At 38.4% G+C, this 18888-nt stretch overlaps 1 protein-coding gene across 1 annotated transcript in view; it reads left to right on the top strand.

Moving 5' to 3' along the window:
- LOC100550289 (ankyrin-3-like) overlaps positions 1-18888 on the top strand; it is a 140062-nt gene that overhangs the window by 47961 nt on the left and 73213 nt on the right. The gene's annotated exons all lie outside the window — the stretch shown is intronic.

Raw genomic sequence — 18888 nt, 5'->3', positions numbered from 1 at the left:
TTTAATACTTTGCATTTTGCCGTGGGTAGCATTAATGGAACACTGGTGAACACTTCTGGCCTTAGCTCAATCACTTACCACACCTATGTCTGGTGTTGAATTTTCATTGCTGTATTAAACCAGGAAACATTTAAAGTCTTAATGTTTTGAAATAACAACTCCCAGGCATCCATTAAGATTGGAAGGAGTGGGAAGGCATATTTTATGACTTTGGTCTCAATGTAGAATCCAGTGTAAGCTGCTGTGGTTTGCGAAGTATAAAGTGTGTGTGTGGGGGAAATGATCTATAGAAAATAATAAAGTTTCATCTCAATTTTTATTTTAAAATGTACATTTTTTTTAAATTACTTCTGCTATCTGTAAACTGTTTTAAATTAATGATGATCTGAAAGACGTCATCTTCAGAATTTCAGTGTGTGCTTTTCTGTCTACAGAAAAAATGCATAGTTCTTGTTATTTAAATTTGAAGGCATGAAACATAAGAGTATACCTTGCCTGTGTTAACAGCCAAGGGCAGAAGCTGCAGAGTAGGATTTTCTTCAGATACAAAGACTTGAAGGCCTTGCTGTGGGGTATAAGAACACAAATGGCATTTTGGAGCTTTGAGTGCAACAGTGAGAACATGATTATCATAAAGGCTATTATCATCATGAAACAATTATTGAGTCTACATGTTGGAAGCCAGTAGAAACTTGTTGATTCTGGTTAGTGGTTCTTTGTTACTGAATAATATATAAACTGTTCATTTTCTCTTCACATGTACACAATTCTTGTAGTATAGTCTAAGACCTGTTTTTCATTGTCACGTGTAGTACCTGTAGTCTCTGCCTAACTACACATATGGAATACCCTTCAGTGTCTGTGCTACAATTCTAGAATGGAGCTTTTAGGCTACAAATGAAATTTAAAATAAATAAAAAGCTGCTGAATACTATGTTTATTTTAAACATTATTTTAAATGTTTATTGTTAACAAGTAGTTACAACATTTTTAAACAGCCGTAATCTTATATAGAGCTTTTGCAAGTTTAACACTGAATGTTTCAGTCTGTAGGTATGTCTAAAATCACAATTTTGCATTTGCAGAAGAACTGAAGAATGTCTTATTGTGTAAAGGGGAAAAATGGTGCCTAGGACTTTTACTCCCAGAAGTAATCAAAATGCGATGATGGGATGAGAGATGGAAAAGGCTGATTAGATCATCTTATCCATTACCCTTACAATGTAGAATTGTTCTTTACAATTCTTTTCTGCATTTTCAATCTCAGTTTCAAATGGACAAGTAATGGGCTCCCACTGGTTTCTTTAGAGGGAGATTCTGAGGGTCTGTTATTTATGCCAACAATTCTGGTATATTGTACGTTTCTATATAGCTGTGTTTAGTTCTTCCTTTTTTATTGCATGAAATAATTGTAGATTTTATTATTATTAATATTATTTATTTTCTGCATTTTAGATGTACTATCTTAGTACGTTTTTAAGACCTTAACACTCAGCAGAATAATTCAGGAACATCTCTGTTCTCTTTTGATTTGGATCTTCATTTGGAGCTCTGGTGTCTGCAGCGAATACTTCTGATAAGTCAAAGCATGCGAAAGGTCACAGATTTTGTATTAGGCATTGAGAATGTGTTTCTAGCTATCCTATCTTATTAAAACAAAATGCTGAAATCAATAGAACAGCTTTTTGCTGTCACAATAAGGCTGAGTACAGAGTTTGGGAAGCTGTGAAATCTGTGATCCTCTTGGAGCAGTGGTCATATGATGCTGGTGAGTGTCACTCATATTTTCAAATGCATCCGAATGTCTTTTTTTAGAAGGGAAGAGTTGTAAAGTTTTCATTCCAATCATAATTAAAATCTTAAATCTCAAAGATTTTGTCTGTAAGTGGCCAGATAACCAGCCTTGAAAATATGTAGTGTGTATTGGGTTCAGCTTTCTTCTCTGAAAGGAGACACGGGTTGTCAGTTTACTTTAGCACCAATACATTTGATAATGTATTTGCTTCTTTTATATATTAGACAATTACTTCTGCATTAATCTTCTAATGCTCACTTATGTATGAAGTTGCACTGAGCAGATCATATTACCTAGGACACAGGAATATCTTGATTTGGAGCAGTTTTTTAAGGGTTCTCTGACCTGCAAGATAGTTCTTGGGCTGGTGTTTTTTTTTTTTTTTTCTGCATTAAACCTTCCATAATACACTGCATTTTTCTCAGTGTTCAAAAGTTTTTTAAGTACAGATTGCATTATTGATTTTCTTACTTTGGATGTCTTACAGGAAAAGTTTTCATAGAGCGTTCAGCATCCATTTTTTGCGTAAGTGTCTTCTTGCTTTGGCAGTGCTCTACTGACTTTCATGGGCTTCTGTAGAAGTATGAATCCCAGGTAGTTTTGTCAAACCTTTTCCTGGAGACCAGTGGCAAAAACAAGTCTCTCTTGTGTTCCGTTGCAGAACTTTATTATACTTACTAATTTTTTTTCATGTTTTACTCAACTGTACTGACTGAGCAGAACAGACTCTTTTGTTCTGCATTTTGATAACTATTGATGGGTGTTAGGTCTGCTGCCCTGTTCCTTAGTCACCTTTTCCATAGGTTAAATAAGGTTGTGTTTTACAGACATCTGGTTGCTCTTGTTTTCTATCTTTCTGGAAGTAGAGTAGGAGAAGTCAGTCTCAGTATACCTGAAATTTTGCAAATGCTAAGTAGAACAGAAAGGTTATTTGTTTTATTTTACGGTCTGTGTTTCTACACTCTGCTGTGCTGCTTGTCTTTTGTCCCTTGTTCTGGAAGTTATTGCAAGTTGAACTTGCTGAAGAACAGCCTAACATCTTTCTTAACCTCTGTACTTTTTCTCCCCCCAGTTTTCCTGTTGACATTAATTTGTTGTTTTTGTTGTTGTTGTTACTGTGTTTTCCCTAAATCATTCCTCTGGTTATTTTATTCAATTTGACACAGTTTCCTTTGAACAAATCCAAATTGGTTGTAATTCATGCAGTTACAATTTAAGCAATCACAAATTATTTTATTTTGGAATTTTCTAAGACTGGAATTTAATTGGTCTGCTGTGTTTACATGGCAAGGTTTGGTAGAGGGGTTGCAGAGGTGGTCTCTGTGAGCAGAGCCCAGCAGCAACCCTGTGTTGGATCACAGCTGTCTCCAATAGGGACTTGCTGCTAGCAGGTTGAACTATGAGCAGCAGTGGCTATGCCTCTGAGAGAGCAGATTTAAGAAAGGGAAGAGAGGAGTGGGAGAACGAGAGGAAAAACAGCCCTACAGCCTCCAAGGTCAGTGCTGAATGCAGCAGGGAAAGAGAAACAGCTGAAGGGTTATGAACTGACTGCAAATGTATTTGCTGTTTCCTTGCAGTGCTTGGTGGAGGAGGTAAGAAGTGGATGAGAGGAAGGTGGTTTCAGTTTAGTTTCAATTTCTCAGTGCTCTAGTCTGTTATTAGTAGGCAATAAATTATATTAATCTCCCCCCATTGAGTCTAGTCTGCCTACGATGATAATTGGTGAACAATCTCTGTGTCCTTATCTCAACCATTGAGTTTTTTTCATTGTATTTTTTTTCCTCTTCCTTTGAGGAATGGGAGTGAGAGAGCAATGTGGTGGAATTTCACTGGCTGTGGATGTGAAACCATCACAACTGGACTGGTGTATGCTGGTGTGTTTTTTAAATCTCCTTTTAAATCCTTTTTCTTCACCCTGTTCCTTCAAGTTCAGTGCCATGGTTGCCCTTCATCAAACTTCTGTTATTTTGCCAATTTTCTAAGAGGTCTCAAAAAGGTGATAGTGGTTGAAATTGTAACCGATCCATCTGTCAGTCAAGTGTCCTGGCTTGAACTGCTTGTAGGCTGCCTGACTGATGTGCTTATTTTTGTCCTCTTCAAGTTGTTCGACTTGGTTCTAGATTGTCATTTAGTGCATATTTCTTACGTTCTACTTTGTGGAGTACTGGTTATTTTAAAGGTTAGGTTCATTCTATATTTTAGGTAGAATTTGTGCTATCTTTAGAAGAAGAGCAAAAGCATATATCTCCTCACAGAACTGTCACACAGTCTTACTCCTCTGCAGCCCCTCCACAAACCAGTTATATTTGAAAGCAAAGCAAACACTGGAAGAAAAACTAAGAACCTTTGATTCTTGTTTGCAGGTTTGATTCAAATCACATTGGTTTGTCTGTTTTGTTTTGTTTTTTGTTGTTGTTGTTTGTTTCTTTTCATGGGGACGGGAGGAAGGTGAGAGAGATTGCAGTGGTGACTAATATTGTCCTTGTAAAAAATTTAGTGCCTGAAACAGGATGCAGTTCTCCAGTTAAGGCTAGAGCAAAGCTATGTAAAGAGAGATTTCTTTGCTGTATCTTCTAGGCTGTTACTTATGTTAATACATCCTGCAGTATATCTGTCTGCAGCTGGCTGAGTTCACTTTGTTTATACAAGATGAATACCATAGAATACAATACAAAAACCACTACCACCCAGCCTCATCATCTCCAATTCAATTATCCCTCTCTAAAGAGGAGTTTTACAGTTCTCTTCATTCTCTGGATACCATGTTTTTAGTTTACCAGTAGACCAGGGCAGGAATTGCTTCTTATATTTTCTGAACAGAGCATTAGTCTTATCTGGGTTTTAGGCATTGCATCATTGCACCTATTCTGTCATAATTATGATTTTTACATAGATTCTTACACGTAGGTTGCTTTGAAAGTAATACCTCTTATTTTCTTGAAGATTAAGATAGGTGCAAAGAGTGCAACAACACTAATTGATAGAGCAGATACTCAGCTACAAAACCCTATTTTTCAGCATTATCATCACCATTGGCCCGCTTGCTGGGATGAGCTAATCAAGATGCTTTTCATTTTGTCATGTGACAGCTGTGCATAGCCATCCATAATGTGGTTTTGGCTTTCATGGCACTGTCACCACAGCTGAAATGTACCACCCACCACCTGACTGTGCTCACATCTACTCTTTGGTCTCTGTAAATGTTCAGCAAGCATTGATGAATGTCATTGTGTGTCATTTTTTCCCACGTGAAGGAATTCAGTTCTGCACCTTTGCTTTATCTGCACTTCCATGTCAGACACCATTTGTCAGACTGCCCCTCTTCTGCCATCTGTCACACAGCAAGAAATACAACAAAATATTGGTGCTAAGGTTCAACTTCTACTGCCATGCTGCCAACCTCCACCTCTGATGTTGTGGGCCAACAGAATAAAATAGGAGGTATTTATTTTGGAGCAATCTTTATATGTATGTATGCTCTATTGTTCTTACTAGCCCAAGAAAGAACCACATCTACTGTGGACATAAAATAGCTTTATGAAAATTATGCATATACAACATCTCTGAATTGTTTGGAGTGGCAGTGGACTTTGGGTTTCGCTTTCAACCAGTCTGTAGTAGTTATCTTTCTTGTTCCAAGGATTAATTGCTGGACTTTACTACTTTTTTTTTTTCCCCCCCAAATAAAATGCAAATTCCAGTTTAAAAATGTCCCTACATGATCTTGGATTTGTTTTTACTTTCAGAAAACTGAGAATTCTTACGTGCCCATGTTTTAAGTATAAACTTATAGATTTTATGTCTGAGGTGTGGGTTTACTCCTTGGAAAAGAGAAAAATGACATATGCATAACAGGCATTTGATAATTTTCTGCCTTTTCTTATAGTTAACGATTCTGCTTTTTACATTGTTTCCAATAAAATTCAAATCACTGCTGCATGGAGTGTGCAGAGCACTAACAGTGCTGAAATCTGACTTGGGCAGCATGTTGAGATTTTAATGATTCCCTGACTTAATTATGGAGAAGACCCTTTGGGAATGAGACAAGGATAACCACTTGAACACAGGAAAAGGAATATTGAATAATTAAGTAGTCTAATTAAATGACTTTCTTATCCTAAAGAGAATTAGAGATTTTATTTTATTTTAAAATATTTCTTCATGAACTTAAGGAATTGGGTGTAGTTTGAAGGAACTAGGATCTACATTGAAACTTCTGCACTTTGCTTAAATGGAAAGAGTGCTGTTCAAGTCAGAGTTGCTAAATAAAAGCTTTGAATTTGTCTACAGAGGCCTGTATGCAAGCATAGTACTGAAAAATGAAGGAATTGAAGCTGTGCTTCTTACTGGCTCACATCTGCCTGTCTGCATTGTCTTAGGAGCAATGGTTGTTGCTAACAGATGTTTTTTGCATGTGAAACGGCATAGGGAAATCAAGACTGAAAAATACATGCAATAGCATACAACAGAAGCCAATAAGCCATTTTTCTTCCTTTCTTGTGACTTCTGTATTTTCGCACCACAGGAATTCAAGAAAATATTGTACAACTAAAAGTCTGAGGGCAGTTGAGAGATGGCGAAAACTTCAAATGGAATGCTTTCATTGTGACCTTTGCAGATGGCTGCTTGGTTATGTTTATTCAGCAGCTTTTTATTGCTAAATAAAACAAGTAAGCTGCTGTCTGTGTGCAAGGCTTAGAAACAGGAAAACATGGACGCCAGGTCAATTAAAGCAGGTGGGTAAGATAACCCATGCCATACAGTCAGCAAGCTCTGCTTCTGGCCCAAAGTTATGGTGTTTTTTTTTGTTGTTGTTGTTGTTGTTGTTGTTGTTGTTGTTGTTGTGCAGCTATGTTACAGTGATTGGTTTGGAAGCTCTTGTAGTCAAGATTTCATTTAACCTGAAATGTACACTTTTGACTGCAGCCTAACAAAAATCAGTTGTGACCAGAAAATGATCCATTACTCACAGACAAATTTGTTGCATCTATTTATGACCAATGTCCCATCCCACTCCTTGTTTAGCAGCTGCATTTCCTGAAGAAGATTCATTTATTACGCTGTTGCGGGTGTTACGGTTCTGCAGTGGGATTGCTTTTGATGCTACTTTTATTATTATGAAACTGCTACTGCTCCAAAAAAGGCACACCAGGCATGGACTTGGTGTTGAGTAACTTGAAATACTGCAAAGGCCTTTCCTGCTGCTGTTTTGTGTTATTTTTAAACCACACTGAGACGGAGTGTTTTCCATCTGAGATGAGCAGGGAATAACTCCTCTTGTATCGATTTGGAAACTGGCAGAGTCACTTCTGAAAATCATGCAAGGCCCTCCTTGATCTCTGCCTTAGTTATGTTGAAGGAAACCCCTCCATAGGCTCAAAGTGCAGACCTGATTTTAAGCCTCCTTTTGCACTTAATCCCATGTGCTGGGATTACTTTTCCTGGCTGCGCTGGTGTTGTTGACAGAGGCATCTAACATTTGTCTGAACAAAACTGTCAGTTTGGAGCCATGCAGTACCATCCTGCTGAGCTCCAGTTCCTGCAGCTGGACTGGAGCTGGCATTAACCAAATCAGAGCACAGCTGGCCAGGCAGAGAATAGCTCTGAAGGCAGGGATCTGGGGAATGTTAACAACTTGGAAGTTCCAAATGAGTTGGAAAATGTTGCAGATTGTGACCATCAGCCTTGGATGTAACTTTCAGCCACTTATGTGTTTGAAGCTTGTTTACCAGCATTTCATATTGATTTTTGTCAGTATCCCTCAAATACCAATACTGAATGTGTATTTCAGTCCTGATTGTAGTCTGCTATTTGACTATTAGGGAGAAACGTATGCAACACTTTAGAAAAGTGCATGTTCATATAATTTCAATGGTTCTTGGTAAATACAGGTTTTAGCAATATTATTTTTGGGAAAGGGAAAAAAGGAAGAAAGTCTTTTGTGTGTTTGCTGAGTGACAGCTTAAGGACTACATATATTATTCCTACTGTTCTCCTTGCATCAGATGCATTTCCTAGGTTCCTTCTCAGTTCCATCTACAAACCCACTCAAAGAGTATCTTCCAATTTATGTGCTTCTAAAAATAAGATAGATTGATATTCTTTTCTTTATTTGCTGCGAGTCAGAGATGAAACCTGCTTTACACTGTATTTGCAGAAAAGTGGAAGTTAAAGCTGTTTGAGGCAAATATAAGAAACAAATGTATCCTTCTCTTGTGATAGTCAGGGCTCCTAATCTCCAGGTATGGAGTACTGTTCAGTCTTCTACTTTCTACTCTGCTGAGTACGTTATTCCTCTCTTCCAGGTTTGTTTGCAGGTGGCTTTATTATTTCTTGAAGGGGGGGACCCATACATCTAATAATGTTTTCTCTGCCACTGAGACCAAGGGTTTGAGCCGCACTTCAGGTTTTAAATTTTTCAAATTTACAGTGCAAGTCTTAAAGTCAAAACAAAATCAGTAGTTGTTTTCTTTTAAATGCCAGGTTTCAAACTGAAAGTTCTTGATGAGTTCACAGCTCAGCCAACCTTGTATTGGGAGTGTGTTGCACCGCAGGGGATACTAATATCATTGGTTCAGCCAAACACTGTCTTCCCTGCGTTAGAGGACTATTAGTTTTTTGTTTAATTCTGTGAGGCTGAAATTCATCATTCACTTGAGCATGATTGAGCTCAAAAGGCCACTCATGCATCTGGAGAGCACATAGTGAAGAGCGAGTTTCATGGCTGTTATGTGTGGGTAGTTGGTGGTTCTTGTTGTTTATGTTGACAGTTGTTATCACTTCTAATGAAATTTCCAGTGTGGGCAACAGTGTCGTTTAAGCAGTAGTGAACTTCTTGGCAGGACTGTACAAATACCCTCAGCTTCAAATATCCGGTCATTATTGCCTACATCCCCAAACTGGTGCTATTTTCCAAAGCTATTGTGCAGTAAAGAAGTCAAAGAAGAGAGAAATTGTAATTCCAGGAAATACCAGATTTTGTATCTAAACTAAAACTTAACTTGCGATGCAGCAAAACAGAAGGGCAAAACAAGCCCTTAACTTTTCTCCTTTTCAATGCATTTGCTGCTCAGTGATCTTGATGCTTTTCTGTATGTTTAGAGGTTGATCCATCCTGCCCTGAAACTGGATGTGTGAAAAGGAGATAAAAATAGAAACTAGTGCTAACTAAGCTTATAAATTCTTTTTTTTTCCTTGTTAGTTTTTGAGATGCAAGACCTGCTAGTCTCACAGATGAACAGTGCCTGGTATTACGAATCTCCTCTTAAAGGATTTTCTTTTTATGAGTTAACCAAGTTTCATCCAGCTCTTTTATAGCTAGAGTTTTCTTTCTTCTGCTAATTCTTCTCCTGTTATTTTCATGAACTGATAAATTTACATTGCACTATGTCTTGTTCATTCGTTCTTCTTTTCCTTTTACTTCTTAACAAAATAATCCAGACTCTTTCCTCATCCATTCCTTCATTATTTTTTCAGTATCTGGTATCTCGGAGAATTTAACAGATTAACATAACAAGAATTGGCTTTATTTTTCCTTTATGTGTTTTCCTTTCCTTTGGTCTCCACATTTTTTTTATTCCACCTGTAAATCTTGATGAAATGTTTGGGGAAAATATACCTTGTTTACCAGTAAGTCCTTAGAGTGGCCTTCTAGCGCTGCACGTGATCATCCTTAACTAATCCGTAGTGATCTAATCAGTGTAATTCTTGAATGCTTTTATGGTGTTGTGTCTATGTGAGTTTACATATTCATCGTTCTGATTTTTCGTAGATTTGTGGTAAGCCAATGTTTTCATGATTGTCTCCTCTATTTTTGTGCTGCATATTTAATATAAATGCAGTGATACTGTCCTTGTTCCATAAGCTACTCAGTAATCTATAGGTTAACTCCATTAATTAGACCACAGACACATTTTTCTCTACATACTCTTATGTTCTTTTAAGGTCTGTTTCAATTCTGTATGTTAGTGCTGTTTTGCAGACTTTTTTGAATGCAGCTTCATAATAGTGCTCTACTAGGTTAAACTAATCCAACTGACAAACTTCAGGTTGATGAAATGACTTTCCAGCCACTATTGTAGCTCTTTGTGAGCAGATGAAGCTGAGGAGATGTTATTCTTCCGCTAACAAAAACTTTAATTTTCCCAATGCTGAAGTAAGATACAGTTGATCATTCTCCATAACTTTATCAGGACCCTGTGGATTGTGCTGAAACAGTCATTGGCATTTCATTAACTTTGTAATTAAGGGTGAAATCAAATAGCTTAATTATTTTACTGAAGTCTGAAAAGAAGCACTTAATGAACTTTTCTAGTACCTAATTCACTTGAAGTGAGTTATGACATCTGGCATGAAAACCTTCACACTTCATCCAACTATCAGTCTGGCAGTGCCCTATCACCTCCCAGTGAATGATGACAGAATTCACCATTTCCCCAAAAGCAGACATTCTGTGTATATGGGCCCGTTTTCCAGAGGGGCCTGAATCTTTTACTCACACCTTTTACATAATCTCTTTTCTATATGAGACTTTTTTCTTGGGTTTTCTTTTTTTTTTTTTTACTTCTACTTCTATAGCTAAGATGTAATTTCCTGAAATTCCAACTTTTTTTTTCTCCTTGAAATCTAATTCAGAAGTTTGGAATCTACAGATGAAGAGCTGGAGTTGTAATCCACATAAGAGCATGTGCATGTTTGGCCCAGTTGGTTAATTACTTGAAAAGATACTCAGGAAGAAGTCTGACAGATAAAACTCTTGCACTTATGTGTATCTCCGGGGATTGCTCACTTACCATAATTTGTTAGAATAATACTCATTCATACAAGATTGGGCTGCTTTCTCTGTGCATAGTCCTATGGTCTGTACATAAGGTGGTATTAAGGCTTTTAACCTGCCTGTGCCCCACTTAATCTCTCTGCCGCTGTTTCAAAAGTGTGCTTCAAGTATTTTAAACATACAACACTTCATCATACATTCATTGTGTTATCACTTAATGAGGTTATTTAGGCATAAATTGCAGGCTGTCTGGTTAAAGGGTTTGTAGAACATCTCAAGATTAGCCTGGAAGTGGTGAATTACTGCATATTCACATCATCTGTGGCTCAAACAGGAAGTTGGTTTTGCAAGGCAAAGGCTCATGAGTCCTCCAAATCCAAATGGAAACATGCCAGAAGTGGAAGAGGCCCAATTCTATTGAGTTCTGTTGAATGTATTTCTGATTCTGGTCCTTCTGTATTTTCTGAGCACTTCCCTGCTAGCAACTGCATTCTGCCAGAGAGGGGACACCAGTCAACTTGGTTTCACAGAGGAAGACCTGAACTTCAGAGACCATTAGTTCCAAGGTCATGTAGGCAGCCTGTGAGTTAGAAAGCAAAGTCTTAAGTATGATTTTTATTTTGCTTCAACCACAAGGCAGTCTTGTGTTTTCCTGACTGTTCCTCCACCAGCCTCCTTGAGAAAACATCTCCAGCCCCTTGTGCCATCCATTGTGCCCAGTTCCCTACTGCTGTGGGGCTCCTGTAATGCAGTGGACTCTCTTCCCTGATGCTTTGTGCTTCACTGAGGAGCTGGGCCTCGATCTGGATAGATGCCTGAATGTGCCCTTTGACTGTTTGCTGCTATGCTCCTCGCACTGCAGTTGAAAACATACTCCAAACGTCATTCAGATGCATGTTTTGCATCTCTAAGAACAGAAGTATGATCATTTGAGCTTCTAGCACATGGAGAATTAAAAATTTGCTACTTCTGTTGTAACACCAGGCATTGCCAAAGGGTAGCATTTCTCCTGCCAGAGCTTTCAAAAGGCAGTACGTGTGTCTTCCAAAGTGCTTCAGAGGGGAGGAGTAGGGAGAGGTATGTAGTGGTATGAGTGTGGTAGGTACAGTGAGTTTTAGATACAGGAACCTGTTGTTTAACTGTACCGGGAAGAAAGGTTCTCAAGGTCACATAACTGTGGTTTATCTCCATCCTCAAGCATTTCTTAAAAGTCATCCCCAAATAAGCAATGTTTAAAACCTGGCTTTTTAGCCCATGAACAGTAGACAAACAGTTCATTATGTGCTGCCTTTTGAATAACATACAGAGTATTCAAAGTAGTTTCAGTTCTGGAGATTTAAAAAGGTTACTTTGCTCTTAGCCATGTCATATGAGAACTGATGCAATGGATACATGACATCTAATGGACCTTACAGCCTGAATTCAGAAAATGTCTCTCAAGTTCCAGGCAGGAACACTTGATAACTTTATGAGACAGTTCTGGGTTTTATGCAAAATTCTGATACTTCAATATGATTTTGCAAGTTGCACTTCAAATATAAATTTAACTTCTTTTTTTACAGTACAAATTTTGGTTCTGTTTTGATTTGTTTTCCCTCAGAAAAGTCATGCTGTATTGTTTAAAATATACTAGTTTCGCTTGCAGAGACTTTTGGTTCTTTTCCAAAAGAAATCAGAGTGACTCAAAATGTGGATCTTCATTACTGTGAGGTACTCTACTAGGAATACCAGGAAAGGTTAAAACCAGCAATTTCTAGGCAAGCTGCTGGTTGCTCATATTTACGTAGGGAAGATATGGTTCCCTATTTACTAGATGCTTGCTTTATGTTCATACTAGTGAAAGATCCTCCTGCAGGCCTGTAACACTGCTGCTATCTTACCTCCTGTAATGAATATTCAAAAGCTGCAGTCATTGAGGACTCAGGTGGCAAAAATAGTAAGATGATTGAAGTGAGCCTTGACACAGAATCCTAAAAGTACGTTTCTAACTACATGGAAATAGTGTCAATTCCTCTTTCTGACCACGTTAAATGATGGTTTCAGGAAATCTCCAATGAATTAAATTCCTGTTTCAAATACTAGCATGATTGCATCTTTCTTTCTGTATGATGTTTTGTAATAAGTATGTTTTTTAAAAAAAGAGAAAAGACAACAGGGCTTTCTGTAATCCTCACTCACAAAATGTATTTAAATTGAAAAATGAGTATAAAGGACACACTGTTAAGATATGGCAATGCATGCATTGTTTTCTGCATAATGCAGTCAGAGTCTCCATGGTAAAAAGAAATTTTTATTTTATTTTTTTTGTCACCATCAGCAGTTAACCTAAAGTAGGAGCTGCTCCATTTCATTACAGGTTAAATGACTTACCCTGCAAAATTGGCTGAGAAATGTAAGTCATTAATGCTATTCTTTTCAATAGGCTTTAAAAATCTAGTTCATGATGAGTGAAGAAAATGTAACACAACATATGTTATTGTTCTGGAATTTTTTTAATAGGAAGCCTTGCTTTTCAGCATTCCCCCTTCAGTGGAGTCACTTAGACACTTCCAGCTGGTGGCAGGGGATACAGCCATAATACAGCTTTCTCTGTCCCAGCTGTCTTTTTCATTACGTTAAATGCATTACGATGGCTGCACTGCTTTGTAAAGATTCAGGTACAGAAAGGTACAGGAAGAAATCTGCAACTATGTATTTTTGTAGTGAATGCAAGCTTCTGTGAGATCTGTGAATTCTGAATGTGTTTCTGGCTCTGGTCACAGATTTCCTTCCAGTCACTGGAACATTTGCTGTAGGGGCTGGCTAAAGGTGCCCGAGGAAATCACCTTTTACAAGGGAGCATTGTTGTAAAGGATTTCTAATGCATTATGGCTCACGCGGCATCACAGTTAAAGAAAAACAGGGATTTAGAAATTAATGCTGAAGAAGAAACTGAGAAAAAAAGAAAACACAGGAAAAGATCCCGGGATCGGAAGAAAAAGGTATCTAGATCTGTGCCAAATTCTGACAGGATTTCTTTTGTTTCAATTAGCTCATTCTTGCATGTAACGTGGCTGCTGTCGGAGTAATTTGTTAACATTGTAAAATGACATTGATAACTGCAACTGGGGGGTTTGCATAGACATTGAATGTTTAATCGGATATTAGTTGATTGCAGGGATGATGCAGAAGGTGTGCATTTGTTTCACAGATAAACCACTCGTGTTTCTGTGATATGCAAACTGTCTGTGGCTTGAAAGTAGTTTGTAACCGTGATGTAAGGCTAAATGCTTTCTCAAGGGTTTCACAGCATAGTTTAGCCCTGCATACATGTACTTAAGGGGAATGTGTGTGCAGGCAGATATCTTTTCTTTGTGTTTGGACTGTGTCGTGTTTGCCTTCTGAAACATACATTTTTGGGGTAATGCTAGAGAAATAAGGTGTTTTATTGTTTCTCTTTTTTTTCCTAAGTGTGAAATAGTGTTAAGCTTTGAGCCGTAACAATCTGTTATTAGCAACTTTCTTTTGTTAGGGAAATATGCTACTGAGCTCTCACAGCCCGGCTTCTCTCTGCTGTAGATTTGTCTTGGATGCAGAGAATCCTCCAGCACACTGGGACCTGTAAATTTCAGTAGGCACTGCATTGCTCATTGTTCAGTTAAGGAGCCTGTACACGATTCAAGTCCCACTAATTTTCTCCAAGTTACCAAGCAAAACAGTTACGGTTGGTGGTATAATGACAGATAAAGAGGACACTCACGACGCTCACTTGCTCAGTGATATGTCCTTAAGAATGACACCTTACACTCTACTCCACAGAAATAAGGCCAGGCCGTGATTTCTTGTCTTAGGTTGTATGTTATTGCAGTTTGTCAAGAAGCTGGTTTTCTGAACAGAAACCTGGGCATGTAGTATTTCTATGTGCTTTTGTGAAACCCCCCTAAGGGGGATTGGATAATCTTCGTATGCTCAGAGAAGCAGCGCATGTGCTTCCTAAATGACATGTAGATTTCCTCTAACATATGTGCATCTTTTGGTTGTATGAGAGTCAGCATTTCCCTGCCCTTTTCCCTTATTTCTCTGTGATGGCAGTGTTATACATAATAAAAAGCTCTAAGAAACCCACTGCCTTCTGTTCTAGTGAACACATTAGGAGGCAGTTTAGATGGCTGCAGTGAATGTACTGCAGCATGTTAGCTGTACATATTTTTTCTGGGTGAATATACGTAAAGATCTTCTGAATCATCTTCCAATATAAATGAGTGTGAAAATAAGATCCTGTCTTTGAGGCTCTCCTGTTTGAAGCTGGCCTTAATTAGTAATATCTTTCTTGTCTGCTGTTATAATTCTGTGTAATGTAGCAGGGTGGTATTCCACCCCCTCATGCTGAAAACAGCCACAGCATTCAAGCATTTTAGGACTGGCTGTCAACCCATATTTACCTATGGGTTGTGGGATAAAATGTACAGTCTCTCTGTTAAGTCTGCTTGTGATGAAGGAAGCCCACATTGTACTTAACGTGCTTAAGTTTCACAATGGCATGCCTTACTGTATACATGGACGGTCTTTGTGTGAGGGTGCTTTCTCACAGTTTGTAATTAGAGCAATATAGAAGGGATGTGGCAGTGAGAGGCTCTTGGTTCAGTGAGGTGAGACAATTGCTTTGTGGACAAAAATGCTTTATTGTTTATACAAAACAGTGCTGTAGAAGGAAAATCTCTTAGCAACCAGAGTGGCACATGGCTAAATATCAACCTATTAATCTCAAATGCCTGGATTTTTTTCCACTGTTTTATTTCAGCATCTTACTTTCTATTCTTAGATAAAGAGAGTTTTCACTCCTCCAAAGGCTCTTTTTTTTTCTTCATGTCACACTGGAATTTGTTGGCTTGTTCCAATTTCCTCCTGGATTTTGTTGCAAATTCAGGGCAGTTAGAGACTGTTAGAAGAATGAGGCAAAACCCAGCAACTGTTTAATTTAACACGTATATTTGGTCATCAGTCTACCCTTAGCAAAGGCATGGTTTGCAACCCAGTATGTGGGGCGTAGGAAGTCCAATAATTGCAGTTTGCCATTTTGTACTTTCCTGACTATTTAAAACATTTTCCCCCCATTTTTTCCACTATGAGTTGTGAGTCACTTCTTGTTCCTCTGCACCACCCACAAGCAGTATTCAGGGTTGGTTTTTTCTGTTGATCACATGATACTGCACAAAGCTAACCCCCCTTTGCTTAAGCAGCATACAGAAATCTCCTTTAGGGTCTTCTAGTCGCATCGGAATAGCAGTGAGTGCTAATGTTGATGGATAATTTATACAGTGAGGCGATGAAGTCAACCAATGGCTGGTAAGCAAGGCCCGTGGGAGCACCCAGTGTCCTAGGCTTGATGATACCAGCAACAATCATACTGATTTATGCCCCCATGTAGTTTTAGAATTGCAGTCTGAGGTTAATATTCACAGCTTTTGTCTGGTTAAGCAATTTAGAGAGTAATAATGTTTCTATTAAGGCTTTCTTCAATACTTGTATGAGAGAAATGACCTTTTAAAACATATACGCAAAGCAAAACTGTATTATATGCAATCCCAAATACGAAGCTGAGATTTTAAAAATTGCTGCATTTCATTTGTAGAGAATCTGTGCTTCTGCATGCTATGGGCCCACCACGCTTTTTCTGTTGGCAAGAACAGTGAAATATCTGCATTGCACAGGCTTCCCATTTGTTCTGTTCAGGTCTATTTTACAGCTTCAAGCAATTCTGCCTCTGGATGGTTGTGCAGTGTCCTACACTGCAAGAACGTGCTTGATAGGACAGTTTGCTGGATTCTGTATAGTGCGGTTCCGTTGTGTTACTTACTGTAAAAAGTAGAAATTGCTTATCCTATAATAATGTCTGGAAACAAATCAGTTACTTCAGTGCCGTTTCTAAAATAAAGGTGAAATTTTGATGTCCTTATGTGTTTTTTTTTTTAGTTCAATATGTAGTAAAAGAGAAAGGAAAGTCTTGGCGCATACTCAATGATTTATATTTTATGCAATATTCAGTAAGGCTGAAGTGTTTTCCATTTGCGTGTAGTGTTCAGAAACCAGCATGTTCTTTGGAGACGCAGAATAGCATGATCATGGTGCAGAGCTTCTCTGCTGCCGTCTCCGAGATGTTAGAGGCTGCTGCTGTCACATCATCTGCTGCTGCAAACTTGTATGCAGCAAGGAATAGAACAGATATTAATGTTGCAAATCCTGGTCATTTTGTCTTGAGACTTGGGGTATTTGGAGGTGTTTGCTAAAACTTCAGACCTCCTGGGAAAATTGCCCTGGACAACAGTGACCATCCTGAGGATGTGTGGTGGATGGTGAGGTTGTGAGGGGCTGCAGAAGGCCTGCTGGGGTGAGCAGTGCTGCTAGCACATCCCAAGGAGGGGGACCTGACATTCAGCACTGCATGCTGGCTGGGAAACGCACTGGGTCCTTTCCCTTTACATCTCTCAAGGCTCTCAAGTGTCTTTTACAGATTTCAGCCACATCAGGGATTCAGTCTGAGTCTTAAAAAGTTGAAAAATTCATCTGCACACATAGTGAATGTGAGCAAAGGTTTGTATGCAGGCAAGACTCAGTGCAAGGGGCTTCTTCAGTTTAGATAATGGTGATAATGAAACAGATTGAACAAAAGTTGTCTGGCAGGTATGTGTTCCTGTAATGGATTGCTGTGTGGGTTTAAAAAGCAGTTTGTATTGGTGCAATTTTCACATGCAACGAGGCCTAGTAGCTATGAGATAACGCTTTGAAATTTGAGCTTAAAAGTTTGAAACTCAGAAAGCAAGTGTAAGTTGTGATGGGTTTTAAAATTTGTTAGTCTTGTAACTTTCAAACATACCTCAGGAGTAGCAAAATCTGTTTCATGATTTCTCAACAGCTGTACTTAGCAGTAGTGGAGCATAGACATGTAGTGCACATGTGATTTTGACTTAGCTCATTTCTGTTAAGGCACAAACCAGGAAGATGTTGCTTTAACATATCTGGGAGTATTGTCTGTGGCAAATAAAAGGATCATGCAGATTAGGAAAAGTTGTTGAAGTTGGTGAATCTTGCCTAGGTGCTAGGAGAATTTGAATCACGTTCTTGATTTTGGACCTGATGCACTGTCACAAGCAAATATTTTTAAAAGAATTGTAGAACGTTTTGAGAGAGATTTAAGGGCAATGTTGAATTTTTATCAGCTGGAGATCTGGTATTGAAAATGTGTTTCAATTCAACTGACCAAAACAATTTCTTCTTTGAAGATGACCCCAAATGTAATGAAAAGATTGCATTGCCTTGTGTGTGTAGGCCTACAGAATCATTTGAAGTGGACACTGATCAGTGTTGCTTGCTTGCTTATAAACCCAGAAATTGTTTTGCACTGCTAGAAACTTACATTTTATTTAAGCAGGTTTGCAATACTCTTACATTTTCTTTGGCCTTCTTGATACCTCAAGATTGGGCAATCACAATTGATAGCCAATAGTTATTATGCAGATGTCAGTTTGGGTTATAAGTCACATTATACCTAATTAATCCCATCAGCTCATGGTGAGGGGAAATGGGGAAGAGAGAAGACTAATGGATGGTCTCTCCATTATAGGAAGATTGTTAAATGGCTAGATATAGAGCTCGACTCTCGGTGAGTGTAAATCAATACTATTTCAACTGTGTGGCTGGTATTAATGGAGTCTTCTAGTCTTCTGTCTTTTCCACCCATGCTGGGCTTTATTAGTGGTTATTTTTACGTTTTTTTTTTTTTGAGGGGGAGAGCTGAGAGGAAGAAGAGTAGAAGAAAATGTCTCTTCTAGGGAAAATGAATGATTTAGAAGCAAAAGAAATGATTTAGAAGATAAATGTCTCCTCATGTGATTATGAATATTCATCCTTGTGCTGAAAGTCAAAGTACTGCTGAATGTTGTTATGCTCTTAAGTTGTCTGACTTGATGAGTTTGGATTAAGTAAAAGGTGCTCTGATATGAATCCCCTTGCCCATTTATTAAATATTGGTTACTGTGGGTCAAAATTCAGGGAACCTGGGAACAGCAGGCCACTGGAGGCAACCCAGGAGATCACACTTGCATTCTTCCAATGGATTCCAAATAAAGAGTAAGACCACTTGGGAAGAGGACTCTTTCTGGCCTGCTGAGTTACTGCGAATAGAGGGGATGATGGCGCACTAAAAGCGAGCTTTAGGCTTAATCAGCCCTTGTTTGTCTTGAGCTGGGTCTAAGGTGTGCATTGTTGATATGTGATGTGTCTGGACAAGTTGTGAGTTGTACTTAAAAGCAAAAACAAAAAACAAACAAACAAACAAAAA

The sequence above is a fragment of the Meleagris gallopavo genome, chromosome 8 (assembly GCF_000146605.3).
Source record: "Meleagris gallopavo isolate NT-WF06-2002-E0010 breed Aviagen turkey brand Nicholas breeding stock chromosome 8, Turkey_5.1, whole genome shotgun sequence".
In the NCBI taxonomy this organism is placed as follows: domain Eukaryota; kingdom Metazoa; phylum Chordata; class Aves; order Galliformes; family Phasianidae; genus Meleagris; species Meleagris gallopavo.
Note: the sequence above shows the minus strand (reverse complement) of the source record. Positions and strands in the feature narration are given on the sequence as shown.